Source organism: Corvus brachyrhynchos, unplaced genomic scaffold (genome assembly GCF_000691975.1).
Source record: "Corvus brachyrhynchos isolate BGI_N302 unplaced genomic scaffold, ASM69197v1 scaffold14, whole genome shotgun sequence".
In the NCBI taxonomy this organism is placed as follows: Eukaryota; Metazoa; Chordata; class Aves; order Passeriformes; family Corvidae; genus Corvus; species Corvus brachyrhynchos.
The window spans coordinates 9,470,761-9,483,051 of NW_008239110.1; the positions used below are offsets into that span (position 1 = coordinate 9,470,761).

Below are 12,291 nucleotides of genomic sequence, written 5' to 3' on the forward strand. Positions count from 1 at the left end.
CAGGAATGTTTTGTTCTTTGCAATATTGTGAATGGTCCTATAATTTCTAAAATGCAAATGCTTCAAGTACATTTTACTTTAAGTCTGATTCTTGAAATAGAAAATAACTGCTCAAACCTTATTAAACCTGCTTACAAAACTTGCTGCTACTACGAGGAGATCAGTAATTTCTTATTTGTTCAGTTCTTATGTTGTCTCCTCTAAATGTTTGCCTTTTAAACAATTAACTTTTGCTTGAAGCTTAACATTCCTAGAGACTGACATCATGAAAACAGTGAAATTTGTCTTACTTCTTTCTCTTCCTTTCTTCCAGGTTTTATCTTAATGGGATTTCTGCAACCTACTTTTGAACCTCTTCCCAATATCCAGGTAACTGCCATCGTCCATAATTCATCAGATTACACAAACTATTTCTCAGTACTTTCACAGCCCTGGAAATACTGGATTTCCATAGAGCACAGCAGGCTGTATGAATAGTCCTGTCATTTTTTGGCTAGATGTACCAAGAAGTCTTCTTTTAGCTCATACACTAGTCAGCCACCTAGCTATTAAAAGACAGAGGTATCTCACAGTTTAATGAGATTTGCATTTCTTGAGTCTGGTGCAGACCTTTGCCTACTTTCTCAGCTCTGGATGTGTAACCTTCTCGCATGCACCTACGCTATAACTTGACTCAGCTTTGAAAACGATTCTCTCACTCAAGGCAAAATTGTGTTGGATACATGTGATTGCTTGTAGGTATTCACAATACTAATGAGACAGTCCCAGAATGTCAGAAAATAAGGCTGCAAGGGGTGCCAAAAGAGAGCTTCCTGGCACCTTTTTTACTGAGAGCTGTTGTCCTAAGGAGCCCGTTGTGCCCCTAGCAAAGCATCCCCCACTTCCTCGGGATAACTCCTGCACTGCTGCACAATCCTGACTGCAAAGAAAATGTAAGGAGTGTGGAATGAGGAATACTGTAAAAAGTCAAGGATCTGGAAAAATATACCTGGTTTTATGTAACAGCTCCCTGAGCACCTCAGCTGTGACATCTACCTTGTCTTAATCCAGCTTTTTCAAGCACCCTACTGACAAGGTAGGTAGCTGACAGGTACCTCCCTGGGTGGGAGGTGTTAACTAAGTAAACCCTGCAATGCCTACACTGACATTTTTAATGAAGCTGAAAAATGAACAAGGATATCAATTCAAGCTGTCTTGGCTGTGTTGCATGAGGGAAAAATAAGGGCTGGGTATAAGTGAGAGATAAATATGTTTTATTCCAAATTCAAGACTTCTGACCAGAAGATGTAATTTGATGAACAAGAAATGTCATTTTCCAGGTGCTTTTTGAAATATAATTTAATAAAAAATTTAAACAATAATGAAAATACTTTCTTCAAAAGTTAGTTTTCCTATGCCTTCATTGAATTGAAATAAAGGTATAAATACTTTTGTTCTTTTAAAATCATAATTTTAAAAATTTTCTTTCATCTCCAATGTGTATGCCAAATCTGCTAAACCTACATGATCTTGGTAGCTATTAAAAGAAATACATCAGTCAGTATTATTTTTTTACTTCAGCATAAACTTTTTATTCAAATATTCTCGCCCTAAGTATGAAGTGACAAATTCTATCATATAAAGATAGAACACTTAATTCTTTTGAAGGATTTTAATGGAAAACAGAAGAAACTTTGGAAAATTTCTCACTAATGGTTTTATATTATAGTAAATTAAAATATTTCCCTCCTTATTCTGCTTTTGGGAATGTCTTCTCACTGTCTTGTATGAGACTAAATATCCCTCCCGAAGCACATTTCCAGAGTGAGAAGAAAAATGGATCCATTAAAAATAAATAGGAAGGATTGACTAGATTTTTGTCAATGAAAATGTTTCTGCATATTCCATGGGTGTTTTGCAAGACATTTTTAGGAGCATGACAAAATTCTGCAGGGTTTGACTAAAAAAAAGGTATTCTAATATATTTATGGGTCTTCAGTGACAAATAAAAACATGAGACAAAATTTTTTTCTACCAAATATTTTACAAGTCATAAAAGAGCTAATACTTATCTACAGTTTTTTTCTGAGAAAATATAGTTGCACAAGACAGTTTTCCTCCCTTGAGTAATGAGACATAATTTATTAATGCCTTTAGGCTTTGATTTTATTCACCTCCATCCCTCAAAAAAAAAAAAAAAGCTGTTTTCAAAGCTCTGCAAAAGTTTATTTGCTGCTTTGCAAAGCTGTGTCTACCCTCCTCACCCCCTCATTCTTTAGGGATGTTTATCCTGGCCTTGAGAGATTGACAGTTATTTTTTTCTCGCTGATTTTATTGTGTTACAAGTTATCAAGCTTATCAAGGACTGTGCTGTCAGTGAGAGACACAACATCCCAGGGAACTTGAGATCAGGTGTCAGAAAAAAGTGAACAAAACACAGTGATTTGTAACTGAAGGAGGAATTTCTACAATGTCTCTGATATTTCACAGAGTTTATGCAATTGTGGCTTAGGGCAGAATTTTAAAAGTCTGTTTTGTTCACATAAGTCCCCTCTTTCACGGCTGGCTCTAGACACAACCTTTTCTCCAGCCATTTTTGTGATGCAATAGCTACAGAACCTAAAATATCCTGTTTTATTTATTTTATGGTTTTGTAACAGGATGGTTCCTTGAGATACTGTATCTCCTCATCAGGGCTGTCCTGGGAAGCAGCGAAAGCAGTCAAACCATCGCTACCCTTACTCCAGTGCCCAAAGTAGAGCCCACGCCCACGACCAGGAGTCCAAACAGGACACATCTGTCACTGTGCTCACACCACTGCCACACTGTGAGTGCACATCCTGGGAATGGCCTCCTGGAGTGGCCACACTGGCAAGAGAGGTGCTTGAGCACTGCTTGGCTTGGCACACCACAAGCTGTAAATAATGGGACCAAGGCGGGAATCCCTCTTCTGCTTTGGAAGTGGGCTGTTACTCATTTTGCAGCAAGTCCATGTTTAGGATGCTTTTATTGTTTTCCTAAAAATCAGCTTTATTGCAAGTCACAAATAACCAAATCCCAGCAGATGCTGCTGCCAGGGTGGAAGTGGGAGCAGGGACTAGAGGCATGCACAGAGCAGGAAATGCAGAGAGAGTGTGTGTTCACAGTCCTGTCAGAGTGCTGCAGTCCTCCCCTCTTGAAGCATCTCAGCTATGCCAGCCCTGCTTGTCTCTGCACCAGAGCTGCCAACTGGGCTAAATCGCGTGGTGACTTTGTGAGGCGGACAAATGTAGGTTAAAATGCACTGGCCAAGCTCATTTCCATTTGGATTTTACCCAAACTCTCAGATAAAGGGCCTGAGCAATAATTTGATGCACTAATTAGCCCATTAAAAAAGATTGTTATTTTTAGGTGCCTAAAGTTTTGTTTCAGGGGAGAAAAAGTCTTTGGTATATTTTGAAGAATTTTGTGAAGAGGCCTGTTGGAAGTGAGAATAAACAAACAAGCTCTTTCAAATTCCTGGAAATGGCTGAGAAACATGTTGTAAATTCTTTGAATTAGTAAAATAGGCTGCAAGTGACCAAGCATGTAAAAGCAAGGCTAACATGTCACAGAGGACTACAGTTGGTTGACTGCTGCATTTTAACTTTTTTTTTCTAAATCTACTTTGTAATTTAATATTTAATTTATAATGCAGTATAACAAAGGACCAGTGTACATTTTATTGTAAAAAGCCGAAACTGAAAAAATACTAAAACTGCAGAATAAAGTGGAGCGAACATAAGAAAACATTAGCTGTCCAGATTACATTTACTTCTGTTAATATAAATTTAAGAACATTTAAGAATATTTTTACAAATACTATCCTTTGGTACTCTTTCCATGTGTGATCTCATATCTTACTTACTAGACATAGTCCAAATTTGCACTGAATAGTTGATTGTTAATTCTGAATAATTCATATTGTTACAGGATGTTGTCCAAAATTTTCTGGAATAATTGCCTAGAGTTAGCTTTCCAAGCCCTTATCGTTTAATTTGAAATAGTGAACCAGAAAATCCTGTTGGAATCATTAACAGCATAACACTTTTGAAGCACTAATTGCTTATTTCGGTATCTGAATTAAGTCTGTAGCTCAGAAAAACACATGCTCAGAATGAACTGAGGAAATAATCTTCCAAGTTTTCAAGATTTAGTTCAGGTCATAAAACAGTTTTCATTTTTGTGAAGGGCCATCCATTTTTCACATTCACCCTCACTCTGAGCTGCAGAAGTATAAAATTGCTGGCCAGCAAAGTCAGCGTGTCGTAGGAAGTGCTAACCTGGGCTTAGCACTGCCACAAGGACATCACACTGGAGTTGAACACATTCATCTGACAGCACTGACCATGCAGTGAGACTCAAATGCTTGTAGTACTCAAAAGAGCAACAAAAAAAAGCAGATTAGGAAAACATTGCTGATCACTTATAATTGCATCCACAAGCTCAGCTCCTGGCCTGGTTTGACTTTCCTTCATACCATGTGAAGGAGCAAATTGGCTTCGGTCAATGCAGCGAAACTGTTGTCAAAACAGCATATGTGAAGAAATCAAAACCCATTTGAGGATAGGCAAGTAAAGAAAATAATGTGCTGGCTATAACATGCAAGGACCTTATTGATTATGTGCATAATATTAGCAGTGACTCATGAGTTTGGGGGTTTGTCTAACTTTTCCATACTAGTAGCAGTTTGCTGCTGAGAAGTGCACAAGGAACTGCTTAGTCATGTACATCCAGGAGCAGCTATAGGAGTTCCAAGAGCTACAGAGAAACTAAAACAATCACTAGCTATTTACTGCTTATTACTAATTATTCTGCAGTTCTGCCCCTGGTTTTGCTCGACTCCTGTCTAAGAGGGTGAAAAAACAACACTTTCTTCTGTTTTGACTCTGGTGACTACAAGGACACACAGTGAGAGTCACAGAAAAGATGTTCCCTGACTACATCCTGGATAACCAGAGATTTGTCTTTTCCAGTCTTTGAAAGACTCTGAGAACACACACCAAAAAAAAAAAAAAAAAAAAAAAAAAAAAAAAAAAAAAAAAGGAGGGAAAAAAGGAACATTTCCATTTATCTTTTATTCATTCTCTTCTCATAAACACAGTGAAACAAGACTTTATTAGACATTATTAATTTTGCTGCTACTGCTTGCATGACTGAAGCACCTGCAGATCCCAAATGAGATAGGAGTCAGCTGTGCTAGGTGCTGTACAGATAAAAATCTCTTGAAAGTGTCTGCTCCAAGTGTTCACCAGCTGACTAGACATAAGAAACTACATGGGAGAGAAGCAGGCAGCAAAGAGGCAAAGAGGTGCTTGCTCAGAGTCACTCAACAAAGCAGTGACACAGCTGGTAATAAACTCCAGGTATCCAGATGCTCAGAACTCTGCTCAGGCCAATACACTAAGCAGCTTTGCCAGCTAAAACAAACATATTTTTTAATCTTTGACAAACTGCCAACTACAGTGAAATGTGCTAACAAGATGTTCAAAAGCAGGTTGCGCTCTTCAAATCCTTTGAAAACAAAGCAAAACACAACACCCTTTTCTCTAATTGCCCAGTGTCACTCTTAACTATTTCAGACTTTTAGGACAAATTCATTTGAAAAATAAAAAGAAACAATTAATTACCTTTTATTTGCAGGTGACCACTGGAAACAGAATGTTATTCTCAAGGATTATCTTTGCCACTTCTTTAAAGTGCGTGTAAACCAACTTTGCTAGTTAAATGGTAGATTTTAACAATTAGGGTGGATGTCTTGAGAGAACCCTGTACCAAATAAAGGGTTTGTTTGAGGGGAAAGCATCTTGTTCACATAATATGCCCAAAAATACCTAACTAGTTTATCACAGCAGTTACCTTCTGACATTCACCAAGAAGTTTTACAACAGCTGTAAAGCATATTGCAAAACTTCCTCATATTAAATCCTGTCAGCAAGACACTTTTTCAGCTCCAAATATGCTAGGCAGACAAAAAACACAGAAGAAAAAATACTTCCCTGTGCTTGAAACTGAAAAAAAAAAGGAAAGCAGAAGAGAAGAAAAATAAAAGAAGAAATCCAGAAGTTATTTTTTTATAGTATTTCCGAACGTAGCTTCAAGAATGGAACAGAGAACCACCTTAAGACTCTTGAGTGGAGAGCAAGGGGTTTTTTTTATGTCACTTCTTCATAGCCTTAAATCATCATGGTGATTGGATGCTGATTCACAGCTATAAACTACTTCCAGTGTTTACATTGGGGTTTCTGAAAGAAATGCGTATCTCAGGCCAGCAGATCAAATACATCAGTGTCTACAGGAACTGAAGTAAGGCAAGTATGCATTGTATCCAAACGAGGCCTGCAGGAATATAAGGCAAACAAAACTTTGATAAGTTACACCCAAAAAAACTGCACATGAACACAAGAGTGAGGATGAAGAAAAGTTATATAGTGAGGTTTTTTGTACACAGCAAGGAATGTGGTAGGATTAGGTCCCTTTGTCTTTTTGAAAGTAAAGTTCCACTTCACAGGGGGAAGGAAAGGCATTTTTCTTTCCAGCTCATTAAACTATATAGGGCACAAGTGAGGCTTTGTGGTTTATTTCAGAATTGTATGAGCTAGGGCAGGAGGTGAAGTCAGATTTTCCCAAGAGAAAGGGAACTTTGGGATACTCCTAGTTTCAGTGTGCTGGTCCTCTGTGTGCTATTGAGCTGGAACATCAGCCCTTGTGCCCAGGCTCAGCACTTGTGCGGGTTGCAGGGCAAGAGGGCACAGAGCCAAGAGAAGCGAACTCTCCTCCCAGGATGGCAGCAAGTGCCCTGCAGTTGCCTCCTGTATCCCAGCAGCTGAAACAACCTGCGTGCTCTCATAGGTGGAAATCCTTCTGCGCCAAGTCCTCAGGTCCTGCTCCCCCCGTCTCGTCTCATTTATGCCGTGCCTCTTGCTCAAATAGCTTCCTGCTTCCACCACCAAATGACACTCATTCCACTGCAAATAGCCCCTTTGAAGTTGCAGAGGAGGGGCCTGGATTTTATCCATGGCACAGAATCCTAGCATAACTTTAACCCTCTTTTTTTTTGGTTGGGGAGGGGGGCAGGGGAGGTGGTGGAGGGGAGAGGCAGCAGTTACTGAACACAACAGGAAGAAAAAATTAAAAAAATACAGCATTTCAATCTTCAGTCACCAATTTTCACATTAGTAAAGGGCTTCCCAGAAAAAAAAAGGAGCTGCTGCTACATCTGCTCGTCCTTGCCTGCAACTGTCTCAGCAGCTTGAGATTTCCACAGCTATGTCATCATTTAGTCAAAGGCTCTTGCTTTCAAGGTCAATTATCCCATGGTCATGTTGCAGAGAGCTCTGATGGAGCTCTTCTGGTCTGACACCTACATTTCATGCCTACCCGTGGAGGAAAGGGAAGTGAAACTGTTAATTGGTTGTCAAGAAGGATGAAAACATTGTTCCTTTGGCTTACTAGATGTTCCCACATAAAAAAGCTTAAGTGTTGTTGTTTGGATCCTTTTTTTTCCATTAAACAAATAAGAAAAGTTCTTGTGAAATCCCTTGAAGTCCAGAAAATCAGAGCATCTCGGTCTGAGTTTGAGGCTATATTTTTTCTATAATGACAATAAATAAAATTAAATGTTTTTCTGAAATGTGAAATCATTCCAGTTCTCAACTGGCAACATATAATTTTAAAAATGTGTCAAAGTAAGTCACAGGGAATTTTTGGAATGTTTACATTTGTTAAGGAAAGATTTGGCAAAACACATTCTTTAAATGTTTTGATTTCACTAAATCTGCCTCTTTACCCAAAATTAAAAAAAAAAAGAAAAAAAAGTGAAAGAAACTTTCACTGAGCTCAGATTACAGATAGCTCTTGGGCTATGCAGCTTACATTAAATGAAAAAAAGTCATTAAACTGTAGTTCAGGTCATTGCTTAGTCTACATGTCTGTCAGTCTCCTTTTAACTCCTGCCATGTTTCTCAGATTCATAAGAGCAGACTCTTCCATTCAAAGCCCAACACAAATTTTACCACACATACAGGTTTTCAAATGCAAACTGGAATCATATCATATCCACCCCTAATATGTCTCTTTTAATGTATGTAAAGTGGCTCACTGGGACCATACAAGAAAGCTTTACGAAGAAAACTGCACACAACCCATAAAGACATAATTAACAATTAGCACTGTGAAGGCACAGGCTAGAATATTTTATAAGAGCAGAGATATTTCTGTTGAAAGATTATTAAAAAAAAAAAACAAAAACCAAACCCAACCAAATAAACTCCAAACTGAAAGATTACAATATATAGCACTAGAGACCTGTTTTTCAATTTATGAGAAAACCAAATAAAATGCATTATGTGCATCCTTAAGAAAACACATTATGTACACTCATATGTACCCTAGAAGCTACACAAAACAAGCTCTCTCCAGTGTGTTACATGCTGGAAATCCTTAAAATTTCTCTTATAGTTTCATGCAATTTATTTCTTATAAATTAATCTACTTCCTCTCCCAGCATGGAAAAGATGTCGTATTGCTATGCTGTTTGGTTTAGCAATGACAACAAGCCATAGACAACATCTAGTAAGTATACAAAACAAATTTAATATTTTCACATCCAAAATATAAAATTCTGCTGGAATGCACACACGGTCTTTTTTTCACATGAAATCACCTTTTTGAATCTCACTCTTGTTTCACAATGATATTGTCTCATTGCCTTTAATCAGAAGTACAATCAGTTGTTTCTGTTTGTTACACACTCAAACTCCATGCACTACCTGGTAGGTTATTTGCTTATCTACATGGCCTAAGTAAACTATTCCAAGCATGTCAAAAGATCATCAAGAAGCTAGTGACAATGCTAACTATTTTTTTATTTGCTCCAGCTCTTTGGACTAGATTGGAATGCTTATCCTTTCCTCAGCAGATACTGCACATGGAAGAGATTCAGCAAAGGTGGAAACATGGAGCGTAGCAAACGACAACAGCACAAGGACCTAACAAAAATAAAACCAGGACCACCAGAAAGAAAGTGGCAGAAAGGTTTTACTTCAGAATTTCATTTGAGAGGATGGACTGAGGTGTGCACAGTTTAGGCTCCAGACTGTTTTTGGCACCAATTAGCAAAAAGACCTACTGATACAATGGTATTTTTGGGGAACTCCTAAATCACTTAGAATCAACTGCAATATTCAAATTGTCCAGTGCGTAAGTCTATGAGGCCTGATGAGATGCATCCCACAGTCCTGAAAGAATTGGCTGATGTAGTTACCAAGTCACTCTCCATGATATTTGAAAAGTCATGGCAGTCAGGGGAAACCCCAGGTGACTGGAAAAGGGGAAACATTGCACCCATTGCTGAAAAGGACAGAAAGGAAAGTCGTGGGAACTACCAGCTTGTCAGCCTCTCCTCTCTGCTTGGAAAGATCATGGAACAGATTCTCCCAAAAACTGTATTAAGGCATGTGAAGGACAGGGATTTGGGACAGCCATCACGGCTTCACCAAGGCAAGGCCTGCCTGGTCAATCTAGTGGCTTTCTATGCTGGAGGGACTCCATCAGCGGATAAGAGTTATAGATGTTATGTATCTGGACTCCTATAAAGCCTTTGACATGGTCACCCACAGCATCCTTCTCTACACATTGGAGAGAGGTGGATTTGATGAGTAGATGGTTAGATAACTAAGAAAGTTGTATCCTTAAGTGAGTGCCAGTCTGAGAAACCTAATGCAGAAATTTGAGCCTTTCATTTAAGAACCAGTGGCTTCATAATTTCTCTAAACTGCACAGTTACCATAGAAATTAACCCTCCTGTTTAACATTTTAAAAAAATTTCCAACATTTAACTGAAAATCAAAGCTTAATTTAGTGTTTTGACCAACGCTGTGCTAGATAGTAATTTCTACTGTGTGTGTTTCACTGTATATTTGAGCTCTCTGGGGCAGAAAACCACAGTGTTGGTAAGACTTTGCAGCTGGTATGATGATATATAATAAATATTGTAATTACATTTTTCAGCCACCATTTTTCTACTTCCTTTATGAAAGGAAATATAGATGGAAAAAGAAAGAAAAGTTGCACTCCAGTTTGTGATCATGCATTTTCATAATGTGTTTTTAATTTATTGATGGGGCATCATGTTCTCCTTTGATTAATTGTCTTCTCATCCCTTAAGTTAAGTGATTTGTCTTGGTACATCAAAATTTGGAGAAATCTTAGTGACTGAGAAAACCCAGATATTACTAAAGAAGAGTTGCTTCAGTTTGCACAAGTTCTAATTTTAAAATTTAATAAGATAGAATGAAACTTCTGGCTAAGTTCTGAGTTTATCAGAACTAATGATCTATCCCCGTGTATCAGCAGTGACGACCTCTAACCTTGCTAACAAAATATTTGTTTACAGAAAAGCTATTTGAAGGATTTAGCACAATTGATCACAGTATTTACAGCAAGGTGAATGTTTATGTTTAATTTGGCAGACTCATGATAGCTTTTTTGGCAACATAGGTAATTTAAGCCTTTAACCTCCAACAAGCATGTTTTCAACAGACTAACCTATAAACGGTGGGGTTTAAGAGCCCTTGTATCTGTTTATATGTCCAGAACCACACAGTTCCCGCCATGCAAGTCCATGTGCCCAGGGGAGATGTCAGCCTGGTGGCAGAGGAAAGCAAAGGTTTCAGGGTAGGTTTCTGCCAGAGGCAGAGGCAGAGCACGTTTGCCTTCCTCTGGCCTGCCTGCACGCCTTGTCCTTGCCCTTCAGGGACTGGTCAGTTCCTTACCTGCAAGGAGCATGACCCTGCCAGAGTCATGTACGTATTCCCGCAGGTGATTGGTTTTGAGCTGTATGTGAGCGATTTCCATTTCCATACCAAGGTAAGGCCATTTCAAAACAGTAGCCTAGAGAAGCTGGTATCCTCCAACTGGGAAACCCGTCAGCCCTTCACACCCCAAATTCTCAGTTGCATTCATCATTTGAGGAGTTTGTATGAAAGCTCGTACAAAAAAAAGTGCCATTTTCCTGCCCTTAAATGAATTGTAGGCAGGAATAACCACACAGAATGTGTCAGCTGCTAAACTAATGGTTGGACCCAATGATCTAAGAGATTTTCCACGGATTTTATGACTTTTTTTTTTTTTTTGAGTGATTATTATAACACCATAGAATGGTTTGAGTTGGAAAGGACCTTAAAGACCATTTAGTTCCAACCCCCTGCCATGGGCACTAGACCAGCTTGCTCAAAGCCTCATGCAATCTGGCCTTGAATACTTATACAGATGTGCTTTAAAATTCAGAGCTTGAGTAAGAGGTGGTTTCTCTTTCTTTTGGCCTGACTGCTTCGGTGCTAACATTCTTGGTTGCCTGATAGGAAATGATTACAAAATCCTCACTGTAAGTTGGGATTTAGTTCATGTCCTATGTCCTATCTTCTGTGTGCTAAGAATTAAAGACTTGCGGCGTTTTGGAAATGTGTGTAAGGCTAGAGAACAAAAAACAATGACTATTTTCAAACAATGCATGTCCATGAATAACCATGCATGTCTCTCTAAATTTAATCTTTTGCTATTTATTAATCATATAATAGGGTCCTCAACATTAATTTTGTCTATGGCCAATGAAAAAAGAATCTAACTTTATTAAAGTGATCGATTACTCTAAATGTGCTTTTACAAAATAAAAGCCAGACAAAAACTGTGGCATTCTACAAGCCATATTCTGCCCACTTGAGACTCAAAAATGAGAAGCTAGTCAGTGCAGATTATGTAATTAGTTCTGGTAAAAGTAGTCTTCTAATTTCTTGTACTCTTAAACTAAAAGAAAATACTTGATGGCTCTCTGAGGTGAATCATGCAGAAATTCCTGTAGCCCCAAAGTTTTTTCCAGACTTTCAAGAACCTCAGTCAGACATCAGGTACATTAAACTCCATTTATAGTGTTGTCATGGCCCAGAAGAATAAGCCATTTTCACAAATCTTCAGATTTAGGTCTCAAAGTGGAATGATTGTTTTCAGGGGGAAAAAAAAATGTCAGTTTTCAATTTGTCCTTATTCAAACAGGGGAAAAAATAGTATAATATCGCTTTTCATTGTGATTCCAAATAACAAGAGTTCTAATATCTACCAGCAGAGAGAAAGGCTACTGAATATTATTTTATTGTTGGCTCTTTACCATAATGTTCACAGAATCTCAGCCATTTAGAGATGAAATGCAGCTTTGAAGACCTTCAGCTATGAGCAAGCCACCTTCAGACCCCAACACATTTAGTATAAAACCTCTGCACAGAGCACAGCCCTGACAAG

The 12,291-nt window shown here is 38.4% G+C and overlaps 2 long non-coding RNA genes across 6 annotated transcripts in view; one reads left to right on the top strand and one right to left on the bottom strand.

Moving 5' to 3' along the window:
- LOC108448025 overlaps positions 1-4,954 on the top strand; it is a 43,038-nt gene extending 38,084 nt beyond the window's left edge. The window contains exons 4-5 of the long non-coding RNA XR_001863804.1: positions 314-369; positions 2,640-4,954. This is a non-coding gene — a long non-coding RNA (uncharacterized LOC108448025). The remainder of the gene's footprint in view (positions 1-313; positions 370-2,639) is intronic.
- The window catches only part of LOC108448024, an 80,271-nt gene that overhangs the window by 10,482 nt on the left and 57,498 nt on the right, over positions 1-12,291 (bottom strand). Inside the window, exon 5 of one of the 5 annotated variants that reach the window (XR_001863800.1) lies at positions 5,068-6,336. The exons of the other annotated variants lie outside the window; for them this stretch is intronic. This is a non-coding gene — a long non-coding RNA (uncharacterized LOC108448024). Of the gene's footprint in view, positions 1-5,067; positions 6,337-12,291 lie in introns of those variants that run through there. 5 annotated transcript variants of the gene reach the window in all.